Source organism: Dermacentor albipictus, chromosome 10 (genome assembly GCF_038994185.2).
Source record: "Dermacentor albipictus isolate Rhodes 1998 colony chromosome 10, USDA_Dalb.pri_finalv2, whole genome shotgun sequence".
NCBI lineage: Eukaryota > Metazoa > Arthropoda > Arachnida > Ixodida > Ixodidae > Dermacentor > Dermacentor albipictus.
Window position 1 is genome coordinate 87275146 of NC_091830.1, and position 12723 is coordinate 87287868.

General features: G+C 40.9%; 1 long non-coding RNA gene across 2 annotated transcripts in view; it reads right to left on the bottom strand.

Moving 5' to 3' along the window:
- Positions 1-441: 441 nt before the first annotated feature.
- The window catches only part of LOC135910233 (uncharacterized), a 34790-nt gene continuing 22508 nt past the window's right edge, over positions 442-12723 (bottom strand). For both annotated transcript variants that reach the window (XR_011509207.1, XR_011509208.1), the window contains one exon: positions 442-1348. This is a non-coding gene — a long non-coding RNA (uncharacterized lncRNA). The remainder of the gene's footprint in view (positions 1349-12723) is intronic.

The window sequence follows — 12723 nt, forward strand, 5'->3', positions numbered from 1 at the left end:
CACCGACACTTCGCTTTTGGCGATTGTGAACAGTCACCAAAGTTGCATTTGTCAGCTTGTCTGAGCTCGACGATCAACTGCTGCGGTAATTTGCCTTCATTTTGCATAAGAATAAAAATCTGAAGCTTTTTCTCCAACCTGATTTGGCCTGGGTTTCTAGAAGACCTCCAGAATTTCAACGGCCTCCTTGTAGGTGAATTGGTTCATCTTACAAGAACATCACCCATTGAATACGTCAATTCACTTTGATCTAAGAGCCAAGACAAGAAGTATTGTCTTATTTGCATCCTTTGCAATGCTGTTGCCTCATCAAACGGTGGTACTTGACACTACAATGCACAAACAGCAAAGCCCTTGCATTCCAATATGTGAATACATTTCTTGTTGCGATTGCTACACCATGCTGGCAGGCTGAGACAAAGTATTAAGACACAGCAGACGTACGCTGCCAAAACAAGAAATATTTATTTTGTCGCAGGTGTCTTTTAATAGCCACCCTTCAGATCAAACAAACAGATACAATCAAGTAAAACTTGCTGCAAGCATAAACAAGCACTATCAATGGATAGCAGGAAGCTATACACGCGCAGTGATAGCAGCCTACTTTGCAGCAGTTTCTTATATGCATTAGAATACACAAGTAGTAACGATGAACACATATCGTTGATACTAAACCCACAGCTTTATATGTCTTACAGAGCTTCTTTAACACTTGCACAGTTCTGACAAGTAAATAAGGAGTTAACGAAAAAGCTCTTAAAACAGAATTAGCATTGAAAGGGTCACTTGCCCTTGTGACGGCGCAGGTGCTTATTAAGGTTGCCTCTCATTGTAAACGTCTTAAGGCATAAGTGGCACTGAAATGGCCTCTCACCTGTGTGAGTGCGGAGGTGATCAGTAAGAGTGCTCTTAAGTGAGAAGCCTCGAGGGCATGAAGGGCACTGAAATGGCCTCTCCCCTGTGTGAATGCGGAGGTGTACATTGAGATGAGTCTTTTGTTGGAAGCTCCGAAGGCATGAAGGGCACTGAAATGGCCTCTCCCCTGTGTGAATGCGGAGGTGTACATTGAGATGAGTCTTTTGTTGGAAGCTCCGAAGGCATGAAGGGCACTGAAATGGCCTCTCCCCTCTGTGAGTACGCAGGTGTACTTTGAGATCGTACTTTCGTGAGAAGCTCTGAGGGCACAAATGGCATTCAAACGGCCGCTCGCCTGTATGGCACATGGTGTGTCTTTTCAGACGACATACATTATCAGTCTTATAGTCACAGAAGTTACAGTGGTGGCGGCGTCCCTCATGTGACTTGGCACTTTCCGTAGTGGCAGCTTGACAGCTGGAAGGCCTCGATGCTGCATAAACAAATTATAACAGGTTACCATACCAATGCTTTTGATTTGAAAACAAAATTGAAATTATGAAATGCCAATGCAAAAAACACAACGTAGATCCTAATACTGACAATTGCTGTTTTCTTTATTGAAGAAATATTGATGGTAATTTCAGATTAGACAAACGAAGTACGGCTTATCTATTATTTTTGATTTGCGGTATATGAATTTTCCAGTGTATAAGTCCCTCTTCTACAAATCGCACCCCCCTCAGAACTGCAGTTTTTCAGAACAATATGGTATATAAGTCGCGCCAGTGTATAAGACGCAGCTGTTCAGTCGGTAAGCGACTTAAAATACAGTGACATTTCACTTCGTGAACGCAGGTCATGGTCATATTGTGTATTTCTGCCATCATGGCCGCTGCTATATACTGCATGAATTCCAAGGGCAATAACATCGTCTCCGTGCGCCATCTATGCTGTAAGTGCAATTTAAAGTGTGCAACTGGAAGCCAAATCGTGCACAAAGGTGCAAAGCGGACACGGGAGGAAGGTTTGTACTGTCGTAGCAACTGCGTAGTTTGCACAAAGGCACGCGCGTATCTTGAAAGCGAGCTGAGATGCGCCGACTTCGTAGTCTGTCGACTTGTGGCCTTCCACCACTCACATTGCTGCTCCATCCTTCTCGCACTGTGTGCTTCCCAGCTCTATCACAATAGAACCCGGTACCGCCATAGCGCGCACACAACCTGAAGCAACTGCCAGAGGAAACTCAGTGGGTTGCTGGAGGCCATAGTATCCAATACGATTTTGACAACCGTATACCTCAAAAAAAAAAAAGAAAAGAAAAAGAAACAGGAAAGAGATGTATACAAGTTCTACTGGTGTATAAGACGCACCAACGAAAATTTCCGAAAGAAAAAAGACTTGTAGACTGGGAAATATGCTATGAGTGATTGCTCAATGACCCAGATGGAAAAATTGACATTTTCGCAAAGAAAGCAAATTTAATTTTAGGAACATCATAAAGTCAGAACGACACAACGAGCTATAGAAAGAAGAATGATAGGTGTAACGTTAAGGGATAACAAAAGAGCAGATTGGGTCAGGGAACAAACACGAGTTAATGACATCTTAGTTGAAATCAAGAAAAAGAAATGGGCATGGGCAGGACATGTAATGAGGAGGGTAGATAACCGATGGTCATTAAGGGTTACGGACTGGATCCCAAGGGAAGGGAAGCGTAGCAGGGGGCGGCAGAAAGTTAGGTGGGCGGATGAGATTAATAAGTTTGCAGGGACGGCATGGCCACAATTAGTACATGACCGGGGTTGTTGGTGAACTATGGGAGAGGCCTTTGCCCTGCAGTGGGCGTAACCAGGCTGATAATGATGATGATGGAAGTCAGAGAACGAGGATTGTAGCATTATTGCAAGCTGCTGTCGCAGGGTTTTCAGTTTTTCTATCAAAGAAACCCGAAGTTCAATGCCAAAACAAGCAGTCTGGTACATAAGCACATCAGTAAGAAACATAGCTACTGGCTTCACAAATACATACACTTGAGGCGACCGCTTTATATAGGACCATACAAGAGCAACGACTATTATTTAAATGCAAGAAGCAATGCAGTGTGCGGTTACTCAGGTGACGAGAATACTAGCAGGAAGGAGCTTTGAACGGGTACCAGTTACTTTTAGTCAAATCTGCTACGTTATAACCACTACTTTTATGGAAGGTACTTATTCTCTCCTATTACTGCATAATACTGCATAAAATAAAATTTTTCTTGGCTGAACCGGCATCGTGGGTGGCGGCTGCTGGCGACATAACTACAACAGGGTTCAGCAGTAGACTGCACCGACCGCTGCTTGACATTTGGAACATCTAGAAAACACGCCAATGTTCAACGCTCAATACAACTGCATACAGTGGTCTAGATGTTGCTCCAGCAATGCTCTTGTTCGCAAACATTATTTTTCAGCTACATTATTGTGTCATACTTACTTAGGTTAAGCATATAAGATCTGAGCAACCTTAACATGTACTGCTCAATTAAGACAAATACTGCTCAATTAGGACAACAACAATCTGACTTTACAGGTGACAAAATGAGCACAAAAATCAGAAGCTTGTAATACTTTGGTTGCTGATGAGCAGGAAACGGCCACGCACATGCATGCAAGTACAAGAAAAGAAACCAGACAGATTATACAACACAATGAAAATAAAAACTACAAAGGATGGAAAACCCAGTTTTACCGACTCCTGCGCAAAAGCTTCTACATCAACAAATGCAATAAAATTTCACAATTCAAAAGACTCAAGAAAAGAAAAGGTAATGTATGGAAAGAAGCAACCGGTCGCCATAAGAAATGCTTCGCTGCCATAGCCCCAGCACAGTTGCCTCAACAATAAATATATTTGATTTATAACACACTTTTAGTATATATCTATATAAACATGTCTCATAAAACAAAGCAATAGCAAAAGATACTATGTCCAGTACACAAGAGAGAAAAGAAACAATGTCTTGAATCTGCAATTAATGCTTCAGAGCTGAGACTGTAGAAACAGAGGGATGATTCTTCTAAACGTACCAAAGGAGACACACTGCAAAAAAGTCGCAGCTTTGACCGAAAGCCAAAGCATTGATTGCGACAGCAAATCATTAGATAGCTATACAAAGTAAGGAAAGTACATTTACCGGCCGTAGAAACTTGTACACATTCGCTTATTAAATTAACAAGCACAGTGCCAGGTGCGCACAGGTACACATGAACTTAAACATCTCGCATCATGACCGCGGAAACTTGCTGTGAAAATGCTGGAGTGAGGAATCATGGCAGCAGCAATGAGTGAATTGACCTTCATGCATCTCTCGTTTCAATGCAAACGAAACATCAAAAGCACAGAGCATACAAAGCTACTGGAACTGCGAGCACTCTGCAAAACATCGCAGATCCTTTTAAAAGTGAGGCCAGTGCGGGCTTGCACTTTGGCCACGTCGCAAGCTGGTTTCGAGTTACGGCAACCGCACGGCGACACCACAAGCACCTGCCACTGGTGTAGACTCTCGCCTCACCGCTGTACGTCGCATAGGACAGAAGACATGCTTCCGGCCCACTTTCCTCACTCACGCAGGTGAGATTAAGGCACATTTGCTGGCTCATCCTCGCACACTGTCAATCGCACGTACAGCACAAAGTGCGCATCGACGATTTTATCGCCCTTGGGCTTTACACGAAACTCATGGCGACATTGACTGAGGTCAGCAATGCGCCTGGAGTGCCCATGTAATTGCTATCACAATAAAAGTATAAAATACAGAAATAAAATATATCTAGCCAGATCACAGACCAACTTCAGTGAATTTGTTTCTTCAAACAGTGGTGTAATCAAGACCTACTGCCTGTATTAGGTCAACTTGCAAGTGCGATCACTCAACTAGCCTTGGAGCACAAGACACAATAAAATGCTAAAGGTGCCAAAAGATTACATATTACAAGTGCAAGAATTAACCCTTTGAGGGTCGATTTTTTTTTTTGCCATATGCGACCACCCAGGGTTGATTTCTTTTAATGCGGATTCCAATTCTTTTCAGGGACTTATTTTGAAAAAAATTTACTGTAATTTTTCTAGGGTGACCGTAAAATGAGAAAAAAAATCTTTTACATTGCTATATATGCACACTTCATTCATGAATAACAAGAATAATAAAGGAAATAAACTTATCACAATTAAAGATTTGATGCATTTTTATGCACTTAGTTGAAGGCTTTGAAAATCCGCACACGAGAATATTTCGGAAGTCTCAAATGTTCCTGCTCTTACACTAATATGTACGTCCATAGCGTAATCGAACTGCATAGGTGTGCGCACTCAAGAAAACTGTTTGGTTGTGTGCGCATCAAAAAAGCCACACGTGTGACAAACTTCCGCTAATCTTCATCTTATCGCCAACCAGCTAGGGCAATCAGTTCTCGCGGGTCTAAAGAAAAAACAAGAATGCATGCACAGCGACATCCTTCCTATGCGCACCCTTGTGAGCACGAAACAAGCGAGAAACAAGCGGTCGCCCTTTGAGCGATTAGTAACGAGATAGCCATCAGTTTTGAAAGCACAAAAAGCCAAAACCGCCTGCGAAACAAAATCCAAACTGGCGCACACGCGCCAATGTGCGAGCGGTAGTATATAGATGCGCAGGAACAAACTAGTGCTAAAACAAACCATGCGACGAAAAACGAGAGAGGGAGGCGCGCACAAAGAATTCCCTGTATGCCCACATAGTGGCAGTACGACAGAAAAGAAAAAGTTAGGAAATTGGCGCACTTTTTAAACGTAGAGACTGCACCGTAAATATATGGCATCAACCATTTTCGGACTTGTTCGCGGCGCCGTATATTTACGTCATTGACTGTCAAAGGTTTTAAACATCAACAAAAATTAAAAATGCACATACATTCAACAAACACTGCCACTTTTGAACTGAGGCAAATTGAGCAAACAGAATTTCTATTCAACATGAAACAGTGAATACAACTAAAGGAAATGCTAACATGCAAACATGATGAAAAGGCTGAAACAGAATAATAACCAAACAAAACGCCAAGGAAGAACCTACAGGAAAAAATATGTGAGCGTAGCTGAAAAATATCAAATCATATTATGTAAATCAGTAACACTACTGGAGGCACCAGTAACGAAGATGCAGGAAGGTTTACAATGTACAGAAACGAATAAAAAGTGACATCGCATATTATCAAGATGGTAGACGGCGGGGGCCACAACATGGCGCTCTTCATCCATCAGTGACATACACCTAGAGAGAGAAAGAGGGTGGAAAAGTGTTATCAAGAATGAAGAGAAGCTCAAGCACAGTTACCAGGCCAACAAACATTACAACACACAATGCAGTTGCGAGCTGCATTTTAATTTTGAGAGCAAGACATTACAACTAGTTCATGGTTTAATATGGTGGTTAAATAGTTTTCTGAGCTATTACTATATAACACATAGCAAAGTAAGTTTCTGTTTGCAACACATGGTAACCTGTCACAGTGTTTTTCTGAAACTGGTTTCTACTTGCACTGTACACACCCCAAATCTAAACGCAAACCAAGCTAAATGGCAAGATGCTGCTGCAACACTGTTCATGTACATTTGCATAACTTGAGCTGCTTCAACACGGGACATATTGCATTGCTAAGCACAAACAATGTCAATGATGTTAACAGATGCATTCATACCTGAGGTAAACTGAAGAAAACAAATTGTGCTAACCTCGCAGAGAAGCTAAGTTCAACATGTCTTCTTGCATTGCTTGCATGACCTGGCTTAGCTCAGTGCAAGTACCGCGATATGTAAATCCTCGAGAATGCAACTAATCATCTGCCATAGTATGCTATTGCTCTGTTACTCCTCAAAAACTACAAGACGGGAGGCAATGTACAGCTTAATATAGATTATGTACGAGGTCTTCTTCTAGAACTCTATCGTCTATCTCATTGTGTGACTAACCTGATAAAGGAGAGGTGCAAGCCGAAAAACTATTTTTGTTTAAATATTTATTGTTTCTACATTTTTATTCTATATTTATGTTTCAACATCATATTTCTACATGCAAGAATGCCAAGACATTTCTCCAGCAAGAATATTGCAAAAAATAAATCTAATGGGGGCACCGCAGCAGTAAGAGCTTCAAATTTCCATTCATGCCCTACAGATGAGGTTCGCAACCACAGATATACTGGCGACATCACAAGCTTTCCTGGTGCAACAAACGAGCACTGGCACTGCCTGAGTCGACAACAGCTGATTCTTCATTTTTCACCAGTGCTCAAGCGAAGGCTGTGCTTCTTACATATGAGAGGAGGATGAGCCAAAATTTGGTGCTTCGCTGTATACTGCACAAACTCCAAAACACGGCTAAGAATTTCAACAACCAGCAATTGGTTTCATGCTGTGGAGACAGTCACTTCCAAATCCATACTGTTGTACAACATAAGTTTTGAGGAGGTTCTACAGGAGTTGGTAACCATGCCAACTCGGCAACTGTTAGCTCTGGGATACCAAAGAGACAAGTGAAGAACCAAATAATTCGGTGGAATGCATTTTATCGCTAAATGCTTTCATCAGAGTACAGGAAAGAAAGCCCACCAGAAGAGCGAAGCTCGCTAGAGTTAGGATACCAATGACACAGCATGAAAATGTTAAACTGCAAAAGACTGTTCTGCGTTCTCGCCAAATTTCACACAATGGATCATACGCAACAGTAATACCAAGTTTATAAACTTTCAACTTGATTTTCATCTTTTTTTTCAATCTTACTTTGTTTGTACTAGTACTTGTGCAAAAAAATATTTTTGTAAAGTGTGGCCCAATCGAAGCCAAATTTTGTGTGCACATGTACAAGAATTCAGAGGATGCACGTGTCTTGCAATTATTGTATTATTTAAGGATATCAATTATCAATGCTCTCGATAGCTATGCTTATGATTAAATTTTTTACTTAAATGATACACCTAGAAGAAAAGGATTTTCTTGGCTGATTTTAAATATTCTTTTATAAACTGCATATAGAAATTATAAAAATCTCTACTAGGCTCCATTTTAAGTCAGAGCCTTGCACACTTTTCCATTCCTGGAAGCACACAAAAATAATGTTCAAGTTGATGTAAGGTCATATGAAGCTGTATAGGTTCAGATTCGTGTTCAAAATCGCAAATTCTTATTCATGCGTACCTTTTATTGGCTGCCTAGCAGTAAGGTAACCATTATTGTGGACTTGCAGGCTGCAATAGAAGTTTTAAGTGAAGTGTTTATGGTTTTCTCTGAAGACTTTATTCGCCAGAAGATGACTAGTGCCAGTGCAAACTTCAAAATTATGGCATCAGTGCATCAGGTAATAAAATGTTAATGATATGGGATTCTTTTTCCTTTTATCAAACGGTAGAGACATGAACCTGCTAGAAGAAAATACTAGAATAAATGTTTACGAATCTATATAGTTCTGTTCAGTCTATACTTGTATCACCCAGTGTAAGTGATCACTGTTCTGCGTGTTGTGAAATGAACAGTATGCAATAGTTGCCTGCAGTGCTAACAGTATTGTACCGCCATAAAAATGCTTCTATGGAAGAAATAATGCTTGTACTCAATTCGTACCATTCCAGGGAGCACACAGAAACAATTAGACACAACGCTGAGAAGCTATTATCATATTAAAAAAAAGGTTCCCTGTTACTTTTATTATTAAAAAACAAAGAATTTTTCAGGCGCTTCAAAGAAATATTACTAGAGAAAGATGAAGCGCCTGTGCCAGCAGAACTGTCATAACTGTAGTTGTACCAATGTGGAGATGGGGTAAGCCGATGCATATTAACAGCTGTCTAGTAACTTAAATTGCTGATTAATATTTGTCATACCAGTGCATTCAATGGCAATCAGAAGCGAACTTCCAAGTGCAATCGCTCAAATTCTCTTGGAGCAGTCAACAGGACATAAACAGCATACCAAACTGAATAAGTTGATTACATGCTATAAGTCCAAGCATGGAAATATAGTAAGCCATCATTAACTTGAACGCTGATACCTGAAAATATCGGTTAAGCTGAAAATTTTCTCCGGCTTTGTATCAACCCCATATATTTTTCAGTTCTTCTCTAGAGAACCTCTTGTGTAATACTCTGGAGAAGTATCTCAAATCTCTGAGTTAACAGGGTTTTACTGTATCAACAATAATAAACAAGGCAAAGTCATCAAACAGAATCATTTATTTAGTGCCCTAAAAGGGGTCTAGCTAACTGAATTTGTATTACAGGATATGAACAACCAATCACAACAAAGAAACACTAGGTGCAAAAAGATAATGACATGCTGCCGATTCATTTGGCAGTAGTCGCCAGATTTTAACATGCCCCCGAATCAAATGCATGCACACTTTCTATGTTTGCAAAGTAGAAAGCAGACGTAGAAATGACATGATAGCTCCTTAAGTAGAAATCTAATGCGTGCCAAATTTTTTCGTAAGAAAAATTGGTGCACAATGGGCGCCCGGCTTTTTAAAGAGGGCTTCGCCACACAGTTTCATACAGTTATCTTCGCAGCAATATGGCCGCGTTCTGTGGTAAAACATACAAATGCTGTAAATGCAGTTTTGGTTTATTGTGGGATTGCAACATTCAGGCAATTTTCGGCTCAATTTTATTCTCAAGAATAAAGGCAGGCACACATCATAATCGGCTAATTACTGTAATAGGACATTGTGAGCTAGGCTTATTGCTTGACAATTTTCCTAGAGAGAAAAGCGGCGCTTTCGACTAACGATGACGTGTTCAAAGCAACCATTTCCTCATAAGCTCCGTCAAGACAGACGCTCCTACTAAAGGGGTCATTACATGGGGTCTCAGTAGGGGTCAGTCGCCTGCCTGTTCACTTGTCAAGTTTGAATTATCCGGCAAAAGCTAACCCTAGGATCGAAATAACAGAACTTAGGGAGCATAGAAATGCATGGAGCTGGTCAGGACTCTCGGCAGAGTTAGAACCAAAAATTGAATGAACCGGAGTCGAATTAAGCCCGTTCATTGTGTTCGAGAAACCAATCTCAAGACATTAAATCTAATATTTTATTTCTGAACACAATGAAATATAGCTTGCTTTATGCTTGTCTAAAAAAAAGGCTTATACATTGTATTTACATGGCTCAACTACAGACATATCTAAATGCATGCAACATTGTTTGCAAATTGACAAACAAATGCAGATAGAATTTCGAATTCCTTCAAGAAGACAAGAGCAATGCTATAGCACTGCATATTGTTTTAAAGGGGCAAAACTATGGTGCAATTGGGCAAATAATAAATTGTTTTGCCTACGTCGAGACCACTAATTCGCATACACGCTGCCTAAAAGTGAGGCGTGCATAATGAACCATTGGGAACAAATTCGGCAGAAATTATATCTGCAACGTGCATTGAATCGGGAAGTGGTGCAGCAACTGCAGCTCCCCTACAGAAGTGTCATTAGGAACACAACTTTATTTAGTTGTTTTCTATCGATTAAGACTCCAATAAGTGATCTTGTTCTCCAGATATTCAAGAGAAGTGAATATTCAAACTTTCAGATAGCGACTTTTCAAACAATACGAAAGAAAGAAAAAAGCAACAACTATTTGATTTGCATTAAAAAGGTTGAATATTTGCATGGGAGTAATAAATATCTTTGAAGTATTCTCCCATTTTGCACGCCAAATGTGCTGATCTATTGATTACACTGCCAGAGTCCAGTCTAGAAAGGACGAACAAATGAAACATCTATTCCATGCACATCCAGCCATAGCCCAAGCGTTTGCTGGATAAGAGTTTGAGTATGTTTCGCGATTGCAGCCCTTAAGAACAAATCGTCGGCATTTTAGAATTGCATAACAAAAAAAACAAGCTTATCTGGGTACGTTATAGGCGAGTTTGTGTATATCAAATCACCTGATAGATCAAGCTATTTCTTAGCCCACAAGGTTGTTCACTATAATGGGTTTTGGCTGTACATTTAAAAAAATCTGGCTAAGGTTTAGCTCTTGTAAACGTAGTCATCAACAGCAAAATGTCTGTTTGGCTTGGTTTCGCAAGACTATGCACATAATGCTTTAGTAAAGTTGGGCCGCAGTCTTTCATACTCGTTACACACATTGCGGAACAGGTTGTCTGTAAAGTCACGGTGAAACCTGGCAATCGCAGTCAAGCTACCTGGGTGCCGTTGCTTATATTGATGGCTTCATCTTCTCCTTATTGTTCTTTATGTTGCTGAACTACGACGGCAACTGCAGTACATTTGATCTTGGGACACTTACAGGCTTGGCAAGATTCTCTATAACAAGCTACTCAGGCTTCCTTTTGCACCACAGCTTTAGCAGGCAACTTAGCACTTTCTTGGAATTTCGCAGCATGCCATCTAGCTATCTCTACTGGATCATTGGACTCAGCCTGCAACTTGCGCTAAAGCGCAGGCACAGACAGCCCAGCCGGCGTGCCATCCATGGTGAGAGACTGAGCGACCAAGTGCTAGCGAAGCAGCGGTTAAAGGAGCATTTATACCACGACCTAATTGGCGCGTGGACAAGCGTCGCTCAATGCTGGGTGCTTCGAACCACCAGTCGAACTGTCAAACTATAGACGTTGATGCTCTTGCCAACATGACATAACATGTGCGCGTGCTCACTGTACGTCTGACTATATTAGCACATTAACCTTCTATTGCGCTCGCAGCGGCTAGGCTCAGTGCGAACGCAGTTGCAACACCTTTCTGCAACGGATCACGTACCGCCTCAAAGTCAATGCGACACGACAAATGGCCTTGAGAGACATAGAATAGTGGAGCTCTTGCTCTAAAATTGCAAAGCAAGTTGAGTTGGTGTGTAGCCTTCGTGCATACAGCCACTACTGCAAAGTGTAATGTTTCCACTAATGTTTTGATGACACACTTCATATTATTCAGATAAAAGTAAGTTTGCGTACGCACGGCAACAAAGCAGTTTACATTACTGCCAGTTCCTTAGCATATTTATTTTCTTTTATCACAAACTTGACCAAGACTGTCTGCATCCAATGTTGGCACAAGTTATACGTAGTTTACGCCTTTGCCTAGCTTTATTTGTTTTGTGGTCTTCAGGACAATGAATGCCACAGGGCAACATAAATATGAGAATGTGCCATGATTAAAAGGATGCAGCAGCCAGTATTCCTAATACAATACCAAAACAAGCAATTGGCAAGAATAAGCATGTGAATAACATACTTAGGAGCCCCACAAACATATACACAAGGTGCCCATCTTGCATTGACCATGAAAGAGAGTCCTCCTTCCCTATAAGACCTCAGACTATACATCACGGGCAATTTTTCAGAATTGTCTGCTGTAACTAATCTTCGCTGCTGAGGTGGACTGCGAGCATGGCATACCACCTGTATGAAAGTTGCCAAATGCATATTCAGTGCTGGCAGTGACTGTATCTTCTCTTGACATAGCCTGAAACACAGCAGCCTGCATTTTGAAAGTGTAGGTGTACAGACCATCATAACGACAAATTTAACTGTCCATATGCGGCAAGGTATGTACAGGGTGATTGTAGAAACATTTTTCAGACTTACCTATACCGACATTTTCACGACCCTTTTCAGACATGAATAATCTGCCAGCAAATATTGTTCATTAAATGGCGATGATGTACGGAATGACACAAATCCTACTAAGGCCATAGGGTGCCAAGATAATAGTGACCCGTCGGCTCAAGATAATGATAAGAAACGAACAGATAATCCATGTAGTAAAGCAAACTAAACATGCTGGCGTATAAGTCCAGAATAAAAAAAAAAACATTCACTCACTATAGAAGCCCTAAGG